Here is a 17,392-nt window from a genome sequence, read left to right as displayed (position 1 = left end):
CTACTTAAACCTAACTAACCTAAGGATATCACACACATCCATGCCCGAGGTTGGATTCGAACCTACGACCGTAGCGGTTACACGGTTCCCGACTGAAGCGCCTAGAACCGCTCGGCCACACCGGCCGGCTGAGCTGGGTTGGGAAGTCATTCCGTACCCACCTTGTTGACCTGATCTTGCGCCCTCAGATTTTCACATTTTCCACTCTCTAACAGTTTTCAAGGAAGTTCGTTTTTCTTTTCCTCCATCCGAACACGCCTAGGAAGGCCTAAAGGTTCCGACCGACCGCCGTGTCATCCTCATCCCACATGCGTCACTGCATGCAGACATGGAGGGGTATGTGCTCAGCACACCGCTCTCCCGGCTGTACGTCAGTTTACGAGACTGGAGCCACTACTTCTCAATCAAGCAGCTCTTCGTTTTGCCTCACAAGGGCTGAGTGCATCCCGCTTGCCAACAGCGCTTGGCAGATCGGATGGTCACCCATCCAAGTGCTAGCCCAGCCCGACAGTGCTTAACTTCGGTGATCTGATGGGAACCGGTGTTACTACTGCTGCAAGGCCTTTGCCTAAGGAACTTCGCTTCCGGATGTAAACCCGCTCCCAACAGGTTCTACGAGTTCTTCGCCTCAAAACCACGTGATTTCTACAGTCGCGAAACTAAAAAGCCAGTGATGGCGGACTGTTATAAATTTTGAAGGAGAATATGTTATTGATGCCTAAAGTGTCTGTTATGCCTATCTGTTGTATGTATTACACTAACGGCAAAACGCTACCAACTTATGCACCAACCCAATATCACAAGACTGCGGTCCCAGCATTGTCCTGCTGTAGTAGTCCAAGTCTGTCCGTCGGAATGCACAATGGACATGAATGGATGCAGGTGATTAGACAGGATGCTTAGGTACGTGTCATCTGTCTAGGCCGTATCTAGACGTATCAGGGGTATCATTTCACTCCAACTGCACACGCTCCACACAGTTACAGAGGCTCCACCAGCTTGAACATTTCCCTGCTGACATGAAGGGTCCATGGATTCATCAGGTTGTCTCCATACCCGTACACGTCCATGCTCTCTATACAATCTGAAACCAGACTCACCCGACCAGGCAACATGTTTCCAGTCATCAACAGTCCAGTGTCAGTGTTGACGGGCCCATGGGAGGCGTAAAGCTTTGTGTCGTACAGTCATCAAGGGTACACGACTGGGCCTTCGGCTCCGGAAGCCCATACCGATGATATTTCGTTGAATGGTTCGCACGTTGACACTTGTTGATGGCCCAGTTGTAATCTGCAGCAATTTGCGGAAGGGCTGAAATTCTGTCATGTTGAACGATTCTCTTCAGTCGTCGTTGGTCTGTTCTTGCAGGATATTTTTCCGGCTGCAACGAAGTCGGAGATTTGATGTTTTACCGGATGTGTGATATTCATGGAACACTCGTGAAATGGTCGTACGGGCAAATCCCCACTTCATGGCTACCTTGGAGATGCTGTGTCCCATCGCTCGTGCACCGTCTATAACACCACGTTCAAACCGACTTAAATCTTGATAACCTGCCACTGTAGCAGCAGTAAGAGATCTAACAACTGCGGCAGACACTTGTTGTCTTATGCAGGCGTTGCCGACCGCGGCGCCGTCTTCTGCCTGTTTACATATCTCTGTATTTGAATACTCATGCCTACACCAGTTTCTTTGGCGCTTCAGTGTAGTTGTCCATGAACCTTTTTCGTTTCTGACTGTACTTCCCGAGCTGCGTTGGACCTCTTGAGTGGTGCTCCTGGTTCCGCTAAATCGGCAGGGTACCACTGAAGATATGCAACGCGGCTCTGGACGTAACGTAAGGAAGGAAACAGTTTCATGGATCGCGACCACACATGACGGAAGATTCACCAGCATCAAAAACAACCGGCCTGAAAGACTTCAGCGTAAAATTATAGTAAACAGGCTTCATAGCAGACCACGCTTCACAGTGAAATTCTGAAATGTGATCATCGTCTGCTTAGTTCTCGGACGACTATCTGAACAACATCGTTTAAGACAAGTGCCTTCGTGTGTATCACTGCCTTAGGTGGTCGCTGAATTGGCTCTGAGCACTATGCGACTGAACTTCTGAGGTCATCAGTCGCCTAGAACTTAGAACTAATTAAACCTAACTAACCTAAGGACATGACACACATCCATGCCCGAGGCAGGATTCGAACTTGCGACCGTAGCGGTCGCTCGGTTCCAGAATGTAGCGCCTAGAACCGCACTGCCACTCCGCTGAATTAGTGACAACATTTGCAAGAAGCCGATTGACAGGTGTTTTCACTACTCTCGACGGCGGCGGAATCCGGAACGTTTTCATGCCTCAGCGGTGTGGCCTGCACCCATGACAAGACGAGGTGCCAGTCCCGGGGAAAGTGTCGCGACGTCTGGCGAGGCGGCCCGCATTCCGCGAAGCCAAACGTGAGGCGTGGGTGCTGCGTCACCCTGCGCTCGTCCAGCGCCGCTGCGTCGCTTTCCTAATTCTCGACCACCTTTTCGCTCACTCTCATCTACTCTTGCACCTCCTTTCCCTTCCTTTTCTTTACAAGAAGTTGGGTTAATGTTAGCTTACACTGATCGAAAAAAAAAAGCGTCGCCCTACAGGCTTACTGCTAATGGGAAGTTCTGGTTTAGAGGCACGGAAAGTGCGTGAAATTTAGAAAGCTTTTTCATATAAGAATTGTTTTTATCAGACAAGGGATTTTATCGCTTTACTAAATATACCGGGTGATCGAAAAGTCAGTATAAATTTGAAAACTTAATAAACCACGGAATAATGTAGGTAGAGAGGTAAAATTTGACACACATGCTTGGAATGACATGGAGTTTTATTAGAACCAAGAAAAAAAAACAAAGTTCACAAAATGTCCGACAGATGGCGCTGGACAGCAAAACTGCTACCGGACGGGTGAGAGGTACGCCGATATGTTACAGAATCGCATCATCCCCAGCCTGGCTGATAAACACCTGCTGGAACGTACGATATACAATGTTTATGCAGGATGGCGCTCCACCCCATATTGCTATCCGCGTGAAAGATCTCTTGCGCGCGTGGTTTGGTGATGATAGTGTGCTCAGCCGCCAGTTTCGTCATGCTTGGCCTCCCAGATCCCCAGACCTCAGTCCGTGCGATAATTGGCTTTGAGGCAAGGTTATCGTGATCGACCGACATCTCTAGCGATGCTGAAAGACAACATCCGACGCCAATGCCTCACCATAACTCCGGACATGCTTTACAGTGCTGTTTACAACATTATTCCTCGACTACAGCTATTGTTGAGGAATGATGGTGGACATATTGAGCATTTCCTGTAAAGAACAACATCTTTGCTTTGTCTTACTTTGCTATGCTAATTATTGCTATTCTGAACAGATGAAGCGCCATCTGTCGGACATTTTTTTTAACTTTTGTACGTTTTTGGTTCTAATAAAACCCCATGTCATTCCAAGCATGTGCGTCAATTTGTACCTTTCTACATTATTCCGTGGTTTATTCAGTTTTCAAATTTATACTGACTTTTTGATCACCCGGTACAGTCCTGTAAGAAAAGTATATTTTCATCTCGTAAAAAATTAAAAATGGTAGCTGCAGCTCTTGTCAAAGGACGCGCCTCACGGCGTGCAGAGCCGTGACTATTCCTGAAACTCATAAAAATAAAAAATTCTTAAATTAGAATGAATTCTGGAGGCCATTGCAATGGCGTTTTTAAAAGTGGCTCAAAGAAGACAGCTACCTGAAATCCTTTCAGTTTCTTGGAAAGCTCAAATGTTTAAAGAAGGTATTTAATATTCGAGAAAAACTCTAGCTAAGACTCCTTGTATCATCTCCCATTTAAAATATGTCAAATGAATCGGTTATCTGTAGAGGCTCTAAAGCACTTCGCACGCTGAAAGATGTTGTGTGGAGCAACCAACAAAAAGAAAGAAAAAATCGTTTCAAAACTTGCGGTTAATCTGCAATCCCAGGACCATAGAGGAATCTTACCTCTTCCTGCACCATGCTCTGGTTCTAAGTTTGGTGCTGTATTTTCTTATATCCGGGCTCTTTTAACAAACAGACATTCCTTACTCCGCAGTGGCCACACATCACCTGTCAGATAACTCCGCGAAGTTTATACTGTTCGTACCTATGACGATTCCTAACACGTTCGTGGTCTTCAGAATAGGTGAATAACCTTCGCTGAATATACTTGCAGCTATATACGCTATTTCATCAGTTTCTCTTCCACAATGAAGATGTTTCGGTACCAGTTTCTAAATGCACGCGAAGAAGCTTGCGCGTTGGCACCGGTGCATCATCTCAGCAAAACTTTATTGGGTAGAAATTCATATACTGGTCGAATGTTTCCCTGAGCTTATTAATCGAGAGCCCACAGCTGCCTTTATTTCGGTAGGCGCACGGTTCCATTTAATACGCTGTAACTACAGAAAATTTAAAATGTTTATTTCACACTACAAACCGTAGTCAAGCATCAGTCACTAAAACAATGAATTTTTTAAAAGATTACATAACTAGATTCGACGCACTGAGTTGTCATTTTCGAATTTAATCACAAACCTGGAAAACTGCATTAATAGTTGCAACCATGCTTCTTTCAAATATTACAAAAAATACACTAAACCCAGTAAACTGAAGCACGGGCAGTGACATGGGTAATAAGACGTAATCACAATCTTTGGTTGATTAATCATTCTGCTGCCTGTGCTTCATTTTACTGGTTTTAGTGTATTTTTCCTAATATTTGAAACAAGTGTGGTTGTAATTATTAATGCAGTTTTCCAGGCTTGCGGTTGCAATTGAAAATGACGACTCAGAGCTTCGAAACTAGTTATGCAACCATATAAAAATTTCATTGTTTCATTGAACTTGGCTTGACGACCGCTTGTGATGTGAAATAAACATTTTAAATTTCATTCAGTCACACTCCTTAATGACAGTTATGTCAAAATGCAAAAACTTCTAAAACTACCTTCACAATCAAAAAAATCCCTTTGCGGTCATCATCCATAATCTTCACGGATACAAATTACGTAAAAATTCCATTTTATTATCTGCCTCGACCGGAACCTCATGTTACGTAATGTATCACTGCAACAGTGGAACAAAAATCACCTAAAAAGTTGATAATGAATAGAGTCAAGACTCAACATTTCGCTTTTGACAGGTGCCGGGGTTCACAATTTGCGTAACTGATCAGGTGGTCGGAAGCTCTGTGAGCAAATTCCCAGGTGATAATATCATTTAACACAGAACCGTCGCAAGGTCAGAAAATTTTAACGAAATGTAGGAAGACTGTAGACGATAGACTTTTGGTGCAGGAACTGTAAGTTGAACCGCAACACAAATAAATGTAGCTGTGTGCTGAACGGGACGTGAATGTGGAATTTTGCGTCAGTTGTAATGAGTAACGGTCCGTGAAGGACTGAGGTTGCAGCTTAGTGTCCCAGTCTAGCAGAATGTTTCAAAATAGTGCACACACTGAAATTTGAAATTTGTGGTAAGTTCGTATGGGACCAAACTGCTGAGGTCATCGGTCCCTAGGCTTACACACTACTTAATGTACTTTAAGCTTACTTAGGCTAAGGAAAACACACAAACCCATGCCCGAGGGAGGACTCGAACCTCCGACGGGGGTAGCCGCGCCAACTTTAGCAAGGCGCCCTAGACAGCACGGCTACCCAGCGCGGCTGCACACGCTGCTGCACAGTGAAAATTCACTCTGGAAATTAAGCTTTTTTAGCACAAATGGGCGGAAAGATTACACTGGAAGCTGTAACAACTGTAAAATACCTGGCAGTATGCATCCAGCGAAACTCAAAGTGCAATGACAACTGGAAGCTAGTTTTAGGAAATTCAAAAAAAAAATGGTTCAAATGGCTCTGAGCACTATGGGACTTAACATCTATGGTCATCAGTCCCCTAGAACTTAGAACTACTAACCTAAAGGACAGCACACAACACCCAGTCATCACGAGGCAGAGAAAATCCCTGACCCCGCCGGGAATCGAACCCGGGAACCCGGGCGTGGGAAGCGAGAACGCTACCGCACGACCACGAGCTGCGGACTTAGGAAATGCAGCTGCCCGTCTGAAAGTGGAAGTGAACTAAGGAAACATAATTCATACTCGAAATAGATATCTTACCTCGATTGGCCGGTTCTTCGTCAGAGACAAAACAGATAAAAGGAGAAGAACGATACGTTTCGTCACGGCTTCGTTTAGCAAGCTTGAGGGTATCACGGAGAAGCTTGTGAAGCGCATGAGTTAGACGAAGATAGACGTTATGCTTTACGCGAAACATTACCGCAAAAATACCGAGAGCATATGTTCCAAGAAGTCAGGTAATGTATCACATTCTTTCACACACATCTCGGGAAATGTACGGATTCTTACCGTCAAGTTTTCTTTCTTTTCCAGTCTACTCTTGATTAGAACAGGGAAGAAGGGAAGTGAGAATGGTACGCTAAGTACCCTTTGCCATACAGCTGACTGGCTATAAAGGATGAGTTACGTAAACACCGCCTAGAGGAGCTCTCACGCGAGGTTTCGTCGTTATCCGCAATAAAACGATTACCGCTGTTTACACCGCAATAACGGCTACCAGCGCCTTGCTTTTGTATTACAGCACATTTTTCAAGTACTTTCTGAAGTATTTCAATGACCACACCAAGGAGTGTTATATCACTGTACTCATCACTGCAAGAGATTTCAAATTAATCAACAACAAAAAAATACAGTATATCGTTCTCTTAAACAGAAACCATACTTGCTTCTACATTTCCATTGACACATTAGAGTGTTAACTTCACTTTGCGACCGTAGCGATCGCGCGGTTCAGACTATAGCGCCTAGAAAGCTCGGCCACTCCGGCCGGCAGTGGGTCTACGTTCTTTGTTTTATTTCCTCGTTTCTTAGGCGATCAGATGGGGAAATTCTGCGTACTAAGCGAGTGGCGCAGTGGTTAACACAGTGGACTCGCATTCGCGTGGACGGTTGTTCAAACCCGCGTCCGTCCATCCTGAATCTGGTTTTCGGTAATTTCCCTAAACCACTTAAGGTAAAATCCGGGATGGTTCCTCTGAAAGGGCAATGCCGATTTCCATCCGTATCCTTCACTCATCCGACGGGACCGATGACCCCGCTGTTTGGTCCCCTCCCCCGAATCAACCAACCAACGAAATTATGCACGCCCTTCTCAAGTGCTCTATTTCTAAAGCTCTCTCTTTTTATTTCTTTGTGTCAGTTCCTAACACTCACTTCCATAACTTGTTACTGGTTCCATGATGGATTTGTATAGCCACATTTTAACCATTAAACTCAACTCTGAGAACCAAAGGAAAGGTTTATTTTCTGGATGCCCATTCTTCCCTTCCTTGTCCGTTATTAGATATCTCTCTCATATCTTGCATCATGTGATAGGGTACTGTTCTGGCACTTTAATTTGATACGCCAAAGCCCGAATAACTTCCCTCCTCTCCGCATCTCAAATATTCCGTTCCCTCAAAATCAGTTTTAAAAACCTAACCTCAGAATATGTTCTGAGCATGTAAGATGTATCTTCTATTTCGTTTGCTGCAACGACCTAATCATTAGCATACACTGGTTTCCTACTTCAGTTCCCACCCCCATGCACTTTCTATATAAGTGATCGAGTGCCTTCTGAAAACACATTTTAAAGGGTGCGGGAGACAGAATCCTTTAGTTATTCTGAATGCCTCTCCAGAAATTTCTTTCTCCACTTTGACACATTCTGCCGACTAGTAGAGGCTTCTGATACTTATTACATAATTTTTAGTCATTTTCCCTCACCTCAGAATCTCGAACAATATCTTTAGTGTTACTGTGTCATATGCTTTTATAAGATCTATGAAAAACAAATGTCTGCTTACTTTCGTTTACAGTCTCTTCTGCGTGATCCGTCTGTGAGTAAAGATGTTATCTACATATGACCTGCCCCTTCGATAGCCACTTTGTTCTTCCACTTCGATTACAATGTTCTCCATGCTTGATTTTAAAATCCTCCCGTACAGCCTGTTGATTGAACTTGTGACACTTATATTACGAGGGTTGCTAACTACTTTCTTGCTTATGTATGTATGGCACTTAGATAAGCTAAGTTCCACTCCGATGGAATTTCCTCCCCATACCACATACATTTATTAAATAACTTGCTTAGATATTCATATAGAATACCTCGCTATTGGTACATGTCCATGTCCTGGTCCTGGTGACGTCTACATCTTCATTCGTGTAGCCGCCTTCTGTATTGCTTTTGTGCTTACTTTCTGTAGCTCTTCCCATCTTCGTTCTCTCCCACCCCCACATTATTTCCTTGTAACCTGTCCTCCTCCTGTTAGCAAGCCTTTAAAAATCTTCTCCCACTATCAGACCGACAATCGGAAGGTTTAATCCTTGTTTGTTAGGCATGTAACAAAATTATGTGCCCTTCTGCGTAGTAATATTTGAGAACTTCGTTTAGATATTTTGCACCGTTGATGAAAAGAAATTGATATTAGGTGATGGGTGTCATAAACCATTGATGTGTAAAATTTATGTACACACCGGTGCTGTTATCGAATGAGCTGTCGAGGTTGACTGTTAATAAATTTATTTGATACTTGAATCTGCCAGCGCCATAAATCGTCTACAACCGACCTGACTTGGCAATGCATTGTCTGAGCCAGATATGTAAGGATTATAATTTTAATGTTTCTCACGGAAAGACTGATTTTGAAGGAAATTTTTAGATATGTACGAAGAGCTGTCTGATGCATCTCTACACGCTGGTCTATCCTGTATAAGCCTCTCCATCTGAGCACAATTATTGCTTATTGTATTCATCTCTTGCTATCCATTATTTACGCTCTCCCTCCAAAGTTCCCTCCAATACCAAATTCGCGATACCTTAGAATATGTCTTATCAAACTATTCCTTCTTTTAGTCGAGTTGTGCGCGAGTTACTTTCCCCTCCAGTTCGACTGAGAACCTTCTCATTAGTTACGTGACCTAACCATGTAATCTGTAGCTTTTTTCTGCGACATCATATTTCACATTCTTCCTTACATTGCTTATCGGCTACTTTTCACTTCCGTACGAGGCTGTGCTACAGACAAGTACCTTCAGAAAAGAGTTCGTCTTTTTAAGAAATATTTCTCTTGATATAGTCAGTCCTTATTTTATAAACTCTCTACGTCGACAATCATCGGCCATCTTACCGATAAAGTAGCAAAACTGATCTACTTCTTTTAGTGCTCCATTTAGTAGTCTAATTCCCTTACAATCGCCTGTTTAATTCGGCTAACTTCCATTAGCCTTATGTTACTTTTGTTATTATTCATCTTATAACTTCTTTTCAAGTCACTATCTATTCCGTTCAACTGCTCTTCCAGCTCCTTTGTCATCTCTAACAGAATTCGGTCACCAGCAAATCCCAAAGCTCTTGTTTGTTTTCCCGTACTTCAGTTCCTTCAAATTTTTCTCTAGTTTCCTTGACTGCTTGACCAACGCACAGGTTGAATAACATCGGGTATAGGTTACAAGCCTGTCTCATTGCCTTCTCAACTACTGCTTCCGTTTTGTGTCCTCGACTCTAAAAATTGCTGTCTGGTTTCTTTATATGTTGTATAAAAACTTACCCTCCTTGTATTTTATTCCTGTTATCTTCCGAATTTCAAATAGTGTACTCCAGTCAGCATTGTCAGAAGCATCATGCCGCAAACGTAGGTTTGCCTTTCTGTAATCTATCTTGTAAGATAAGTTGTAGGATTAATGCTTTCTTACATTTCTCTATAATACAAACTGGCCCTGCCTGAGGTTGACATCTACCAGTTTCACTTTCTTCGGTAAACATTTCGCGTATTTTGAAACTATAACTTATTACACTGATTTTTCACTAATACATCCGTCAGCACCTGCTTTCTTTGAAATTGATTTATTACATTTTCCTTGAAATATTTCGTGTGCGTCAAATATTGCACACCAGGCGGAATAGTTCCGTCATTGCTGGCACTGCCAATGTTCTCGAAAATTCAGAGGGAATGACGTCCACTCGATGGGCCATGTTTCGACCTTCACCTTACAGCGCTCTGTATCATATCTCCCATCTCATCTTCATCTACTTCTTCTCTTTCTATAATCTTGTCTTTGTTTCCCTTATGCAGCCGCTCTGTATATTCCTTCCGCCTTTCAGCTTTCCCTTTCTTCCTTCGTACTGGCTCGACATCTGAGCTCTTGATGTTCGCAGAATGATTGTAATATCTCTGGAGTCATCCTATAGATGGCATGTCGCTTTCCCTTACTTATACATGCTTCTATAGCCTTCCATTTGTCCTCTATCCATTCATGTTCAGCCATTTTGCAGTTTCTGCGAATCTCATGTTTTTAGACATCTTTATTTCGCATTTTTATATTTTCTCCTTTCGTCAATTAAATTCAGTACTTCCTTTTTTATCTAAGGATTTCTGCTACATCTTTTCGTTTTACCCTTTTGATCCTTTGCTGCCTCCACTATTTCATATTTCATCCTTAAACCTACCAATTCGTCTTCTTCTGTAATCCCTTCCTCCGTATCAGTCAAACGTTGTGTAATGCTCCTTATAAAACTGTCAGTATCTCTCCTTCGTTCAACTTAAAAGATTTCCCACCTTTTTGCAATTTCTGAAATTTTAACTTATGGTTCATAACCAAAACATTATGTTCAGAGTCCCCACCTACGCCTGGAAATATCCTACGATTGAAAATCTGGTTCCGAAATCTCAGTCTTACTACCATATATTTAATCTGAAACTTTCCATTATCCCCAGATATAAAGCCTTATAAAACAAGTGTTAAAGATGATTAGGGAATGCTCTATACAAAAGTCTACAAAGTGGCTTCCTCACTCATTTTTTTCAGCCGGTCTATATTATTCTACTATTTTTCCTTCCCTTCCTTTTACTGTTATCAAATTCCAGTCCCCCTTAGCTGAATAATTTCTTTTATCTCTACATTCTTTCAATCTTCGCAAGATCTACGGAACTCGTTGGCATATGAACTTGTACTAATGTGAAGGCTTCGTGTCCATCTTGGCTGTGGTAATACTTTCACCATTTTGTTCATAGTAGCTAAATGGCATTCTTATTTTCTCCGATTCGAACACAGTGAAGTAAAACTCCTGGCTTATGCAGATGATATAGTGTTTCTTAGTGAAACTGAAGAAGAACTGAAAGACATTTACAGATCTCTTAGGTACAGTGCCAGCAAAATGGGGCTTTTGATTAAACAAGAGAAAACCGAATATTTGGAAATAGGTCGAGTCATAAACCCAAATCCTTACTTTGAGATTGACCAGCATTCTAAATTCAGAAAAGTTCTCCAGTTTAAATACCTTGGTTCGCGTTTCAACAGTAAAAATATCATAACAATGGATATAAATGAAAGAATAGCCTCAGGGTCAAGATGTCTGTACTCACTAAGCAACCCACTCATAAGTAAAGCTTTGTCAGTCACCACAAAGTTGAAGATATACAACACTATCATCTGACCCATAGTACTGCACGGTTCAGAAAGCTGGACTCTTACAAAGAATGAAAGAGAAAAACAATGTTTTCGAAAGAAAAGTAATGAGAAAAATCTGGGGTCCTATGTTGGAGAATGGTGTATGGAGAATTCGAAATAACAATGAAATTTATCAGTTAATGAAGCAACCCACTATCATCCAGAAATTAAAAAGTAGGAGACTGCAATGGGCTGGACATCTGGATAGAATGGAACACAACAGAATCACCAAGAAAGAATTTGGAGGAACTCTCCAGACAACAAGACCAGTGGGCCGACCCTGTACAAGGTGGAAAGATGACATAGAGAAGGACATCGCAGCATTAGGATTTTTGCACAGGGTGGAGAGAGGCTGCGAGAGATAGAAGGCGGTGGATGCAGATCGTTGATACAGCACGCGGTCTTCAGGACCTGTGATCGCTGAGAAGAGAGAGAGAGAGAGAAACTACTGTAACTTCAGCCTATCCATTTCCCTTTAAATCGTCTAACCTCTGTAGCCGATTAAGGGATCTAACGTTTCACGGTCCGCCCCGTCATGCCTTTTCTGATGACGATATCTTGCTACCTGGAGGTCCGTGTCGGGTCTATTTAACCTCTGCAATGTTTTACCCCAGAGGATGCCGTCATCGTTTAAGCATACAGAAGACCTGCGTGCTCTCGGGAAAAGTAACGGCTGTAGTTTCCCCTTGATTTCAGTCTTTCGCCTCGCCAGCTCAGCACGGTCATATTGGCTTAATGTTACGAGACCACGTCAGCCAATAATCCAGAGGGTTGCCCCTGCAGTTACTGAAAAGGCTACTATCCCTGTTGAGGAGTGGCCTCTCCACAAATCCGCTGTGGTCACCTGTGCTGTATGGCAAGCTGTATATTTGGACATTCCAGTCACTCCAACTTGGCAAGCTCCATGTTTGAAACGGAGGTCTTAAACTACATACACAATAAATAAAATAAATTTTAGATGATGTGTAGTGCAGTACTAAAGTCAGAAAGAAACAAAAACAAAAGTTATAACGTAATGGTTACACTTTTTTTTACATACTCAGTCTCGTGGGTCAGTTTAATCATAGACAACCGCTTTTAGTTTGCTATTGGTTTAATCTTGACAATGAACGATGGAATTTGGCTCTAAGCATTCATTTCGCCTCGCCATGACTGTGTAAAAAAATAGGGAAACTTATCACCTGAAGATGGATCGACACTGATGCAAACCCTGTCATGACTTGTTAATAAAGTATTTTAACAGACAGAATGGAGGATTTTGTTCACCCTGTGCAGCTTTGGCTGCGGCTGCCCGACCTCTAAAATAATACGGTCAAGCATAGGGTTTCTGCTATGAGAGACGAATATCTGAGAATTGACGTCTGGATCACAGCTCTATGTGGAAGTGAACCAGACTGTGAGAAAACCGGAGGAGGACACCGAACTATTAAACATGTGGCGTTGCAAAACGTGCCTCTCCCACCGTTATACTTCCACCAGTAGCTGTCTCGTAAAGCAGTCCACTACAGTATGAGTCGTGCCTGGATAGCTCAGTCGATATAACCATAGTCCACGAAAGGTAAGGTTACGGGTTTGAAGTCCCGGTGGAACGCACAGTTTTAGCCTACAGGGAAGTTTCAAGACGGCGGACACTCCGCTGCAGAGCGGAAAGAACGTTCTGGATAGAGTCTAGCGCTTTGACCACTGTGTTGCCGTTTGGTTTCCCGTGAATGTAGTAGCGGGTTGTAAACAGGGGCACCGCAGTTGCTGCCCTAGGCACGCTCGCTGCCTGTCTTGGGAGAGCGCGCAGCTATGACCTCTCGCTTGTATGGCCTTGCCACGCCCTCTCAAGGACCAGCCCTCCCCTTCCCCCACCCCTCCTCACCTCTTTCACCAGAGCCTTCGCTGCTGCACAATATGAGACTCGAAAGAGCTCTCACACAGTCTCCTTCACCGGCTACAATGCGGGCCATTTCCAATTCTTCTCGAGAGGCAATATTACAGTTTTGTGCACCCCCGCTTACGTATTTTCCAGTGAAAATCTTAGTCTTACAATTCCCGAGCAACGTGCATTATGCAGTGTTTCGAAAGTTTATTGTGGAATGTGAGTTTGTAAGCTTTCCCAGTGGAATAACTTTTGATCATCAAGGTAACAACTTGACTTGTCTGCAAACCCGTCAAGGGTATCACAATATTTGTGCAATGTCTGCAAGGGTTAATATTTTAATTTCTACCAGACCGAACACTTACCAACATCTATCATTTCAATAATCTTTCACTGCGTAGTGCACATTATTTAAAAGGTATTCTTTAACGACCCTCTTAAACATATTTCAGATATTGCTACATTTCTTTGGACTGTTTATTTAATTACTCATTTTACTATGGTTTGAAGCTCCTCTTTTCTTTCTTCCGTGTTTGAGGGGGTGGTTTTGGAAATCAGCCTTTGGCAAACACAATTATTTTATTTTATTTTTTTTTTATTTTTACATTTACCCAGACATGTTTCGACACCAATGTTTCATCGTCTGTGGGTCAAATTTTATTACTGTAAAGTACAATATCACATTTGCAATAATTTAACTGCTGTAGGCCTAAGAAGTACAATATTTGCAATTTGCTTCGTTTTGCTTGTACACTCACCTTAAAATTACATCGGTAACTGAATTGTAATATTATACGTCGATTATAGTGCTCGTTTTCGTCGATTGTGTCTGCATAAGGCCGATTTCCAGAACCATCCAGTTTAAGTTTGATACGTGCTAGAAAATACCATTTTAAGTTTATTGTTTAATTTTTCTCGATACATATAAGTTCTCTGTACCTGTTGTTCCACGGTCCTTAATAGAGCTCTTATTGTTAACATAAATTATTGATGTTTTTCTTAACGTGCATAAAGGTTCGAGAGTTGTACAAGCACTCAGATGATGCAGCTGAAATCTCCAAATCTCTAAATATCTCTTTACAGTGAGGACAGTCATTGTTCTTAGCTATTCTAACCGCCTTTTCTGTTATTTGAATATTTTAGCCGTATTTTGTACGTTACCAAAAATTGATAGCGTAATTAAGGACTGAATGTACTTGGGGATAAGTACAAAAGTAACAGAGCGGTTCTTTCCACTTTTGCTCTTGCGAGGTATGTGAATGTACTCTTAAGCTCCGCTACGCAAGTTATCTGTCATCTAGTGTCACTTATTTATTTATTTTGGGATGATGAGGGCCATCAGATTCACTCGTACATCTAATAGGACATCCGTAGATACACCGTTAACGTTTCGAAGTGAGTAGTAAGCAAGATCTGCATAACAAGAATAGTTGTAATACTATAGAGGTTAAAGTAATTAACAGTGTGTTAAATATTTTTCTCATAACGTAAGATTCTTATCGAACTGTAATAATGACAAACAATAGAGATGCTTGGTCACAGTACAGATGGAATTAAATTTGCAATGAAAGTTCAGTGGTTTGGGGAAGAGCAAAATATGATAGGGTGATAAGAAATGATAGCAAATAAAGTGAGAGGAAAAATTAAAACAGATACGGATTGATAAAGCCGGGGTGGCGTTGGCAATTTGACAGAGAAACTGGATTGTTGTTGCACAGGAGGAACACGGATGAGATGTGCCAAAGGGAAGTTAACCTATATTAACAGATACGTTTCTCATTAAAAGTAGTTTTATTTTAGGTGAGAATATTTTTCCAGATTAGATATGACCCCAAAAAGAAATCTATATGACGCAACCTGATACCACGAAGGAAGTAGCAGGCACTGAAGAAATTATTCGTTGACCAACTTTCACTGTGATAAAAGGATTCATCTACATCTACATGGATAATCTGTAAAACACATTTAAGTGCCTGGCAGAGGGTTCATCGAACCACCTTCACAATTCTCTACTATTCCAATCTCGTATAGCGCGTGGAAGAGAACGAACGCCTATATCTTTCAGTGCGAGCTCTTATTTCCCTTGTTTTATTGTTGTGATCGTTTCTCCCAATGTAAGTCGGCGTCAACAAAATATTTTCATATTCGGAGGAGAAAGTTGGTGTTTTAAATTTCGTGAGAAGATTCCGCCGCAACGAAAAACGCCTTTGTTTTAATGATGTCCACCCCAAACCCTGTATCTTTTTAGTGACACTCTCTCCCCTATAGAAAACGTGGTGCCCTTCTTTGAATTCCTGTGATGTACTCCGTCAATTTTACGTGGTAAGTATCCCACACCGCGCAGCAGTATTCTAAAAGAGCGGAGGCAAGCGAAGTGTAGGTAGTCTCTTTAGTAAATGTGTTACACTTTTTAAGTGTCCTGGCAAAAAAACGCAATCTTTGTTTATCCTACCCCACAACATTTTCTATGTTCATCCCAGTTTCAGTTGTTCGTAATTGTAATTCCTAGCGATTTAGTTAAATTTAGGGCCTTTAGATTTGACTGATTTATTGTTTAACCGAAGTTTAACGGATTCCTTTTAGTACTCACGTGGATGATCTCACACTTCACGTTATTTAGGGTCAATTGCCAATTTTCGCCCCATACAGATTGATGTGAAGGTCGATGGCATCATGTCATGACCTCACAAATGCAGGATGCTTTTCGATCGGTACTCCTAGGATTTGCAGTGAGATGACAGTTGTAGGAATCTGGAACATTCTATAATAATTAGTACAGGAATACTTTAGTAAATAACTTTTACTTAGCTTTGTCCTGCTACTGCATTCCAGGAACATAACTAATAACAACTACCTTTCTTGAATACAAATGACTCATTAGCAGACATTAACTGGATTATACAACAAGCAAGAAAACAGAGCTCTGGTATTGTGTGCTTAATACATGAGCGAACTAGAGGCGGCGAACCTAACGAGCTGAAGGCTATTCTAATCTGACTTCACTCACGACCAGTAGCTGACTCGGCAGGTGCGATCTACAAGTCTCTGTCCGTGCAAGCGAGAACGAGTCCAGAGAGGTTGCAAGTGCTGGATCTTATCGATTATCGCAACCTCTAACGTGGTGTCTAACGTTGACACCACACAAATCTTTTCAAATCGTTTCGCAATTTGTTTCGATCTACTGATGACTTTACTAATCGATAAACGACAGTGTCATCTGCAACCAACCTAAGGCGGCTGCTAAGATTGTCTCCCAAATCGTTTATGTAGATAAGAAACAGCAAGGGGCCTATAACACTACCTTGGGGAACGCCAAAAATCACCTCTGTTTTACCCAGTGACTACTTCCCGTCAATTACTACGAACTGTGACCTCTCTGACAGGAAATCACGAATCCAATCACATAACTGAGACGATATTCCATAAGTGTGCAATTTCACTACAAGACGCTTGTGTGGTACCGTGTCAAAAGCCTTCAGGAAATCCAGAAGTACGGAATCAATCTGAAATCCTTGTCAGTAGCACTCAACACTTGTTGCGTGTAAAGAGGTAGTTGTGTTTCACAAGAACGATGTTTAGTGCAGCTTTTCAAAATTGAACTTGAGATACAGGCTTTGCGTGTATCGCTATACTGAACAGTGGTCATCTTTTCACGCTTCATGCCCGATGTTGTCAAAGCAATTTTGTTAGAGCTAGCACTTGGATGTGACTGGATATCAGTTGTTGTTGCAAGAATAAAATTGCATTGACATACAGGAACTGTTTCATTGTGACTTCGCCGGCCAAGGTGGCCTGGCGGTTCTAGGCGCTTCAGTCTGGAACCGCGTGACCGCTATGGTCGCAGGTTCGAATCCTGCCTCGGGCATGGATGTGTGTGATGTCCTTACGTTAGTTAGGTTTAAGTAGTTCTAAGTTCTAGGGGACTGATGACCTCAGATGTTAAGTCCCATAGTGCTCAGAGCCATT

Source organism: Schistocerca americana, chromosome 4, assembly GCF_021461395.2.
Source record: "Schistocerca americana isolate TAMUIC-IGC-003095 chromosome 4, iqSchAmer2.1, whole genome shotgun sequence".
Taxonomy (NCBI): domain Eukaryota; kingdom Metazoa; phylum Arthropoda; class Insecta; order Orthoptera; family Acrididae; genus Schistocerca; species Schistocerca americana.
The sequence above is the reverse complement of the archived record's forward strand: the minus strand, read 5'-3'. Positions refer to the sequence as shown.